The following is a 9,880-nucleotide window of genomic DNA, read 5'->3' on the forward strand; positions in this document are numbered from 1 at the left end:
ATGTGTGATGCAAACAAGTCAATCTTGGTAATCATGTCGTGCAAACTAGTGGAGCGAAGATGCAACACACTAGAGCAAATGATGGCAATCAAGTCATGTGAGAAAATACTGGATATAGGCGATCCACATGACATATCGCAAGCACGAACACAATGCAAGATCATAGTATCATCATAGGTATGGGGCAGAAAGCAAACATGGCAATAACAAGTGATATCTCCACCAAGCTTGCAAATACACATACAAGTATGAGAATCAAGAAACATGTGTAATGCAAAGCATGGGTAACAAATGCATGACAAAGGCATATGAATGATCATATCAAGCATAGTGAACATGGAAATATGGGCATAAAGTGTGTAATGGACAATAACCCATAACCATGTCAGGGCCGTGTAGAAGAGATGTGCGAAGTCTTTGCACGAAGGGAGCGGTTGTAAGGACAATCCACGGGATCCCAAGTCATCGTTGCTCTCTAGAGCTCGTTTTGTCAACTCATGGGATTGTGAGGTTTACAAGTATTCATGGGTACCTACACAAAAGAGACACAAACGAAAGAATGTGTGTGCATGGCAAATGTACACATCATCCATCCTGATGTGTATGTGCATGTGTGAGTTAGCACAAGATAAGCATCACTCAAAGAAATTTAATGCATGGTATAAGAACATGTCATCCATCATGAAAGAATAGTTATTGTGTATGACACGATGGGGATGCAAATTTAACATACACGTACATGGCACATGAATAGCATGTTTATTCATGGGGAGCATATGGTGCACACAAGTTGTGGGATCATGCAATGGATAGGATGAATCAAAATCTCCTAAAATGTATGAGAAAACTATGGGGGTATCCTCATGAGCAATATCAAAAACATCATATGGAGAATATGAACAACATCCAAAACAATGCATATCCGAAGCTAGGTGGTCATGGCATGGCATATGAGATAAATGATGCATAGGGAGCATATCAATATCGTCACAAGAAAAACAAATGCCAATAACCATGGGCTTGTCATCTATGCCATATGTGCAAATTAGATTATTTAAGGGCATATGCATAGTCACTATGATGAGATTGCAAATATGACATATTGTTGATCTCATGCATGGGAATTGTCACAAGAAATCCTATGTAACATGGCATCACAACTAGGCAATTCAACATGCTCATCATCATAGTCATCATAAAGTGGTAAGTCATGACATGAGGAAGTCGCACTAGCATGACGCATGGGAATAGGTGGATCAACATCATGCCAGCAATCAATGTAAAGAATGTCCACTAGTGGGACAAGAGCATCACCTTCACCTTTGTTACCTTGTTCATTCCACTCAAGTGGTGTAGGTGAGGTGGTAAATACCAAATGGTGGTCATCTTCATCTTGATGGAACCATTTGGGGGTGCATCATATTCCACCATGGCCATCGTCTTGTCAAAAGGAAGGACGAAGTCATCGAGGATCGGCGCGTCATCATATATGGTACCTAGCACCAAATGAGAAGACACAATAGAGGTAGAGGTTAAGTTGTTAGAAATCGAAATGGCCTCATATGCCTCATCAACTATCTCACTCTCTCTATGTGGTGGTTCACTCACTCCCTCAACGTAGGTGCACTCAAACTCACATATGGTGGAGTCACTCAAATTACTCAAGTGGTGGTGGTGGTGACTCTCCTCACATGGGAATTGTGGCAACTCATGAGATATGGGGCTAGTGGTGAAGTCACTCTCAATCTCAATATGGTGGCTAAAGTCACTAAAGTCATCGTACGTCACCATGGTCGAAGGGAGAATCCCATGCTCAACCTTCTCGTAGTCATCGCCGTGGATGAAGGCCGAAGATGGCACATCATCACTCTCGCCTCCTAAGATGGAAGCGTCATCCTTGCTCGTCACCATGTCGCTTGCCTCCAAAGCTTGGTCCTCGAAGGTCTCCGTAGTCGTACTCGTTGCCGCACCATATTGAAAAAGAGTCCTTGAGTACTCGGCATCATCAATGCCACAAAGAGGGATGGCGGTGAAGTCAAACTTGGGAGGATCGTCTTGGAGCTCATCGGGCTTGGACATCTTGGTGCTACTATCCTCATGCTCGTGGTCATAGAGCTTGGTCGTCGCGAAGTGTGCTTGGGGTGGAGAAGCCTTGGCCTTCATGAGTTCTTGTTTCGCCTTGAGAGCACCAATGTGGTTGTCTTCGAGGGACTTGTAGTTCTCGAGGAAGATAGTCTTGGAGATGTCGTTGTTCAATCCCATCATGAAGTGGAACTTCATTGACATGGGGTCGTCCACGCCGGCACGTCGCAAGGCATGCTTCATCTCCTCGAAGTACTCGTCGATGGACTTGGATCCTTGGATGGTGTTCTCCAATTGGCGTAGAAGTTGTTCCGTGTAGGTTGGAGGCACGAACTGTCGCCGCATAGCTTTCTTCGTCTTGGGCCAACTCATTTCGTAGCTCTCCGAAGGTGTGTGAAGCCACCATGTGGACGTGTAGTCGTGGAAATTTCTTGAGGCGCACTTCACTTGATCTTCGGGAAGGACTTGATGTAGCTTGAGGTAGTCGTCCATCAAACGCTCCCACTCGAGGTACCCATTGGGTTCTAGAGTCCCATAGAAAGGAATCTCGTTGTTGTATCAAGGTCGTAGTAGCTCAAGGGAGTAGTGGACTTGAGCTCGTGGAGTAGGCGAAGATGACGTACGTCCGAAGGCGAAGATGCCTTGAAGTCACTTGGCGAAGATGCCAAAGGTGTTGAAGGAGCCGCAGCCTTGTAGTCGAAGTTGCTGTACTGTATGGCCCGTGCGCACAGGTGTGCTGGAGGCCGTGTGCATGGGGTCCCGTGTGCACGGGGGTCGAGGGCCCATGTGCACGGTGTGGCAGACAAGCCAACTCTCATCTAGTAGGTCGCTCTTCATGGTCTTGTCGATGTCGGTGCTTGTGTGTACTTGCCGTAGATGGTAGCTCGGGAGTCTTTGCACTTGAGCGTCTTCTCGAAGATGAGGAAGACCGCTTGCTGTTCTTGATGAGGGCCTTGAGCTCCTCCAATTGCTTGTCCATCTTGGCGTCGATGACGTTCTTCATAGAATCGAACTCGTTGTCGTGGTTGTAGACCGGAGATGATGTGCTTTGCCTATCATCACAAGACTCAAGCAAAGGTGAGTAGGAAATGACATAAACAATACCAAGCTACCTTTTCCCAAAGTTGAGGATGTATCTCGTATCACTCAATGTGAGATGAAATAATAGTGGAATTGGTACCGGACTTGTTCACTCACACCTACAAGTAAAAGCTTATTGAGTGGCTTGGTTAGGACAAGTGGCACAAATTTCATGCAAATTGAAGTCCAAGATATTGTAAATGTTGAAATAAAATCCAAAGGACTCAAAATGCAAAGCAAGTGATCACAAATATAGAGGAGAGAAACACACACGGTGGGATAAAGGGGCTTGTGCAACTATAGGGATGATCAATACAAAATTGCCTAACGAAGACTAAGCTCGTGTTGAACAAACACTAGGAGAGAACTAGCTTGATTGCACACTTTGGCATGATTCACCACTTGGCACCAACCTATATGTATGCAAACAAAATGTTTCCTATTCCATGTATCCTCATGCACAAGTATCTCTTATCATGCTCAACTCTTTGCTTATAAGCTTATGATCATTCTCTTTCTTGCGTAAAAGCTTTTTTTTCTCTTATTGAGCCTCAACCACGAATATGGGACAAGTATCACAAGAGATGCATGGTAGTAAACAATGGCACTATATGATATAACCAATGATGCAACAATATGATATTGTATCACTATGGTGCAAAAGTTTTCGCGAAGCCCGGCAATACTCGGATAGCCAGTCTCAAATAGGTATGAAGGTATGCGCAAAGATGGTGGGGCTATCAAGATGTAATGTCAAGGAAGGAAAAGTTTATGACGGAATGGATACCTTCGTCACACTTAACAGGGCCATGCCAGCAAAATTCGGGGTCCTGTGCGAAACAAAAAAATGGGGCCCTATTTCACTAGACAAAATGAACTAACGCGCAATTATAACATATATGATATAATGTCTAACTCACCTAGTCTCGTGCCCTATCGACTTGAACTGCTATACTATGATCTTCAACCAAGAAGGCAAGAACCGATCACTAACAATGTAATGATCATTGCCAAAAGTTAATTATGATTTAGAAATTAGTAGTGGGACTGTAGGACTGTACGAGCCGAAGTTTATCAACAGGAGAAGCCAGTGGCAGCAGGAGCCACAGAAGTATCAACAGCAGCACCAACAGTTTGACCAGGCGCAAGAGGGAGACGGCTCGCTCGACGGAGGTCTGTTTCGTGACGTGGAGGTAGTCGTCGTTGCTGTTGTTGTTGTTGTTGTTGTTGTTGTTGTTGTTGTTGTTGTTGTTGTTGTTGTTGTTGTTGTTGTTGTTGTTGTTGTTGTTGTTGTTGTTGTTGTTGTTGTTGTTGTTGTTGTTGTTGTTGTTGTTGTTGTTATTGTTGTTGTAGAGGTGCGTTAGGTGCAGCCGGTGGTGGTGGTGGAAGACGCGCGAGGAATTCATTAAACTTGTTATCGAGCTTTGTTTTGAACGTCTTCTCCATGCCATCTATCTTCTCCATGGCCTCTTCAAATCTGTTTAGCACATCTTGCACTTGACCACTCATCATTTGCTGAAATTTATCATGCAACTCCTTATTCGTCATGTTCTCCCAGTCAGTCTCGTCGGCTTGTCATCCTGCCATGGTTAGCAGCAGAAACACACAAGAATATGATCCTACAGACTACTAACAAGAGATGGTGGTGGGTGTCACAAATCCGTCAAGCAAATGTCAAATTCTTACCAGTTCTTACCCAGTAGCAGGCGGTGATCGGCAACCGTCGTAGTCAAAAACTCTCAAAGCTTGGATAGAGCGATTACCAGGGAGAGTCAAACGCACAACGTGGATGTATGTGGAGCCGGGAAGGCTTATAATATGGTAGGAAAAAGGGTCAGCAATAATCAATTCAGAGATGCAAAGTTGAATAAATGCTCAACAACGGTACTGTGCTGGTCCTAGGCTAGACCGTGCTATAGACGCGAGCCTCGAACACTAACAAAATCACGATGCTGCACGGAAACAAGGGAGGAGCACGCTCTGAATTTTTTTCTTTTTTTCACTTTTTTTTGCACTTTTTTCTCTTTTTTTTTCTCCGCAACAATTTTTTTTTCGAAAATTTCTACAAATGGTCAAAAAACTGCCTAGCCAGAATTTTCAAGACTTAGTTTTTTTTTAAACTGGAACTATTTTTTCTACTGCGGGTAGCACGGAATCTCGGGAGTCCTACTCTGTCATGACTCGAAGTATCGTGTGATCTAGAACTCGAAAGCAAGGCAACAAATACTGGACTCGGACTAGGAGTGGTGGCGGAGATGAATCTGGTGGAACTCGGATTGGTGGCGAATATATGTAGGGCGGTGGAACAAGGACTGGTGGCGAATCTGTGATGGAGGTGGACTCGGATTATCGTGATGGCGGTGGATATGTGGTACATGGCAGCGGCGATGATGATGGTGGTATATGGCAGCGGTGATGATGATGGTGGTATATGGCAGCGGTGACGATGATGGTGATATATGGCAGCGGTGATGATGATGATGCGGCGGCGGCGTGACTAATTGTGAACAGAACTCGAAACGTGAACAGAACTCGAAACTCTGAAGGACTAGACACTAAGACCAACAACTAGACACGATGATGCAACCGCAAACTCAACAATGCAAAACCCTAAAAAGATTATGCAAAGGCTTAGATTGCTTTCGATATGATGAACTACCCTAATTTTTTGTGGCTTTTTCGTGGACTGTAGGTATGAAGAACAGACTCGATCTAAACTATGAAAAACTGTAAAATCTCACCGAGCAACCTGAAAATATGATACCCCTTGATAGAGGCAAAGGTGTCCTGTCTTTCGATGAGATGGTGGCTATCATTTTGGAGGAAGTCGACGTTGACGGTCCGACTATGAACGTGTGAGAACATCGCACCTTAGCAATCGCTAAACCAACTCCGAGAGGTTACTGACCACGCCGGAGCACGATCAACCTGACCATGACGGTCTGTTTTCTGCAGGAAAATGAAGAGCAAGAAAAAAACTAAGATTGCAATTTGGATATTGCGAATATAATATGAAAGCTTTATTGATCAAGGTGGGGTTCTGTGACGCCTTTGTCTGGTCGTTGAACACAAACGAAGTATGCGAAGTTACAACTATGGCAAACTTTAATCTAAACAAAACCCAAAGTCTAAACGACGCCCTAAGGGCTGTATATATGGAGGAAGAGGGGGGAATTTCGTGGCCCTTGGTGGAGGGGTCCGAAACCAACCCTAACTCTTGTTTCCCCACACATAAGGTGTAACACCCCGGATATGACTTTCCCAATATGTACTCCAACTCTTGCTGTTTCCGGCTTTAAGTTATTTTATTTTCTCGGGTTCGGGTTTTTGTCTCCATGTGTTGTTGTCATTGTCATGCATCTCATATCATGTCATCATGTGCATTGCATTTGCATACGTGTTCATCTCATGCATTCGAGCATTTTCCCCATTGTCCGTTTTGCATTCCGGCGCTTCGTTCTCCCTCGGTGGTCATTTCTACCTTTCTTTCGTGTGTGGGGATTAAACATTTCCGGATTGGGCCGAGACTTGCCAAGAGGCCTTGGTTTACTACCGGTAGACCGCCTGTCAAGTTTCATACCATTTGGACTTCGTTTGGTACTCCAACGGTTAACCGGGGGACCGAAAAGGCCTCGTATGTGTTACAGCCCAACACCCCTCCATTTTGGCTCAAAACCCACCAAAACCCTCTCCATCATCTAGAGCGTTTGATCACGATCGCGTGGCCGAAAACCGCACCTCATTTGGACTCTCCTAGCTCCGTCTATGCCTATTTAAAGACCCCCCATTCCAAATCTCGGATCCACCGCCGCCGGACACGTCCGGACGGAGCCGAACGCATCCGCCCACCGCCGCCGACCAACCGCCTGCCGCCACATGGCCTGGCCACCTTCCACCGCCGCCGGCGCGCTCGGGCCCGAGGCCGCCCCCCGCGGCCCGCCTCTCCACCGCCGCAGCCCGCGGGAGACCGCCTCGCCACGCCGCCGCTCTCCCTCCTCGCCGGGCGCCGTGCTTCGCCCCGCCGCCTCGCGTCTTCCTCCCTCCGCCGCCCGACTCACCGGTGCCGCCCACCACCTCCATCGCGCCGCCCCGCGCCGCCTCGTCGCCGGTGAGCGCCACCGCGCCGGCGCCGCCTTCTCCTCGCCGCCACAAGCTCCGGACGGCCCTACTCCGGCGTCCTCGACAAGCTCCGGCCAGCTACAGTGCATCTCCGGCGAACCTCGGGAAGCGTGCCATCGGATCTCAGATCTAGATCCGTTTGGGTTGACTTTTTGCCCGAAACCCTAGCTCATATGCTCCTGTTCATCGCATTGTAACTTTGCATCCGTAACTCCATTTTTGGCATATAGTATATCAAAATGTTCGCCTCAGAGAGTACATCATTTCATTCCATTGCATCATTTTCATTTGAGTTCATCTTGATGCCCGAAAAGCTGTTAGAAGAGGGCTACTTGAGATAATTGTCAGATCTGCTACTCCATTTAGATATTTGTCATTTTTGCCATGATTATTTTGTGCATGATATGCCCATGAGCTCTACATATGTTTTGTTAAGGGTTTTGCCATCTTTCCAGAGGTGCAACCCATGTATTTTTGTGATGTGTGTGGTGACTAGCACAAGCTTGCAAAGTGAGGCACTTGGTAGTGCTGATTTCAGGGACTTAGCATTTCCACTAAGTCCTTGAGCTGTTTATCTCATATGGCCATATGTTCATGTTGTTTCCTAGTGATCCGTGCCTCTTTTGAGGATGATCAGTAAGGATGTTTTGGTAATCTTGTAGTGCTCTTTCCATCCATGTCTTTGTTTGCAATTATCGAGCACCCTAGCTTGAGTCAATCGAGCTCTACTTTTGCTACTTCGTGAATCTGGGCAGATTGTCTACTTGTTAGCGATTTTGCCGATGATGTTGTAGTTGATCCGTGCATGCTATGCTATTGTTCTTGCCATGTCTAGCTTGAATTTTATGTATTCTTTATGGGTGTATGCTTATCTTGTCATGACTTGCTCCGTAGTGAGTGCATCGAGCTCGTAAACATGCCTACTTGATATCTGTTTTCAGCATGCTCCATTTTTCACTAAGTCTGAAAACTGATTATGTTTTTGCCATGTTCACATGCTTGCAATTGTATTTTCTGATCCCTTTGGCTCAAGGTCACTAAGGGACTTTTGTTAAGCTCTTTGAGTATCTCCATGACATGCTTTACTTTGCCATGTTCAGGTCCTGTAGCATGTAGTTTTGTTGCTCCGAAGAGTGCTACCTGATCTGAAATTCCAGACAAGTGTTAATTTCACTAAGTCTGAGATCTGTTTGTCATATGCATTTTTGCCATGCTTGTTTGAACCTGTTAATGGATGATTTGGCCGTAGCTTAGTGCTAGACTTTTGTTAAGAATCATGAATGCATCCCTGCCATGTATTTTGATGCCATGTTTGAGTGTTGTAGCATGTTCATCTCATTGCATTTAGATGGCTACTTGCTGTAAATCGCAGACCGGTGTCATATTTGAATTGCTTGCCATTTCCAAACCGTAACTCCGATTCCGGCGTTCTTTATATCGTTTTCAAGAGATTTCATCTCATCTTTCCAGTGGCACACTTGGATTTCCAAGTTGAGGCCAGATTCATGCATTCCTTGTCAAATCTTGCATATGCATCCCGCATCGCATCCCGCATAGCATACCATCCTTGCATCATATTGTTTAAGCTTTGCACGTGGTTGATTGTGTTCCGTTTGCTTGTTTGTCTTATTTGGGTAGAGCCGGGAGACAAGTTCGCTAACGAGGAGCCCGTTGAGTTTGCTTTCGAGGATCCAGTCAACTCTGACAACTTTGCAGGCAAGATGATCATACCCTCGAAATCACTACTATCTTTGCTTTGCTAGATGCTCGCTCTTTTGCTATGCCAATGCTACAATGCCTACCACTTGCTTTCAAGCCTCCCAATTGCCATGTCAAACCTCTAACCCACCATGTCCTAGCAAACCGTTGATTGGCTATGTTATCGCTTTGCTCAGCCCCTCTTATAGCGTTGCTAGTTGCAGGTGAAGATTGGAGGCCGTTCCTTGTTGGAACATTTATTTACTTGTTGGGATATCATTATATTGCCTGTTATCTTAATGCATCTATATACTTGGTAAAGGGTGGAAGGCTCGGCCTCTCGCCTAGTGTTTTGTTCCACTCTTGCCGCCCTAGTTTCCGTCATATCGGTGTTATGTTCCCGGATTTTGCGTTCCTTACGCGGTTGGGTTATAATGGGAACCCCTTGATAGTTCGCCTTGATTAAAGCTTTTCCAGCAATGCCCAACCTTGGTTTTACCATTTGCCACCTAGCCTCTTTTTCCCTTGGGTTTCCGGAGCCCGAGGGTCATCTTATTTTAAACCCCCCGGGCCAGTGCTCCTCTGAGTGTTGGTCCACCTGTCAGCTGCCGGTGGCCACCAGGGGCAACTCTGGGCTGGCCTACCCATACCTAGGACAATCTGAGTGTGCCCTGAGAAAGAGATATGTGCAGCTCCTATCGGGATTTGTCGACACATTCGGGCGGTGTTGCTGGTCTTGTTTTAACCTGTCGAAGTGTCTTGAAGAACTGAGGTACCGAGCTGATCGGAACGCCTCGGGAGGAGGTCTATTCCTTCGTTGACCATGAGAGCTTGTCATGGGCTAAGTTGGGACTCCCCTGCAGGGATTTGAACTTTCGAAAGCCATGCCCGCGGTTATGGG

Source organism: Triticum aestivum, chromosome 4A (genome assembly GCF_018294505.1).
Source record: "Triticum aestivum cultivar Chinese Spring chromosome 4A, IWGSC CS RefSeq v2.1, whole genome shotgun sequence".
NCBI classification, from domain to species: domain Eukaryota; kingdom Viridiplantae; phylum Streptophyta; class Magnoliopsida; order Poales; family Poaceae; genus Triticum; species Triticum aestivum.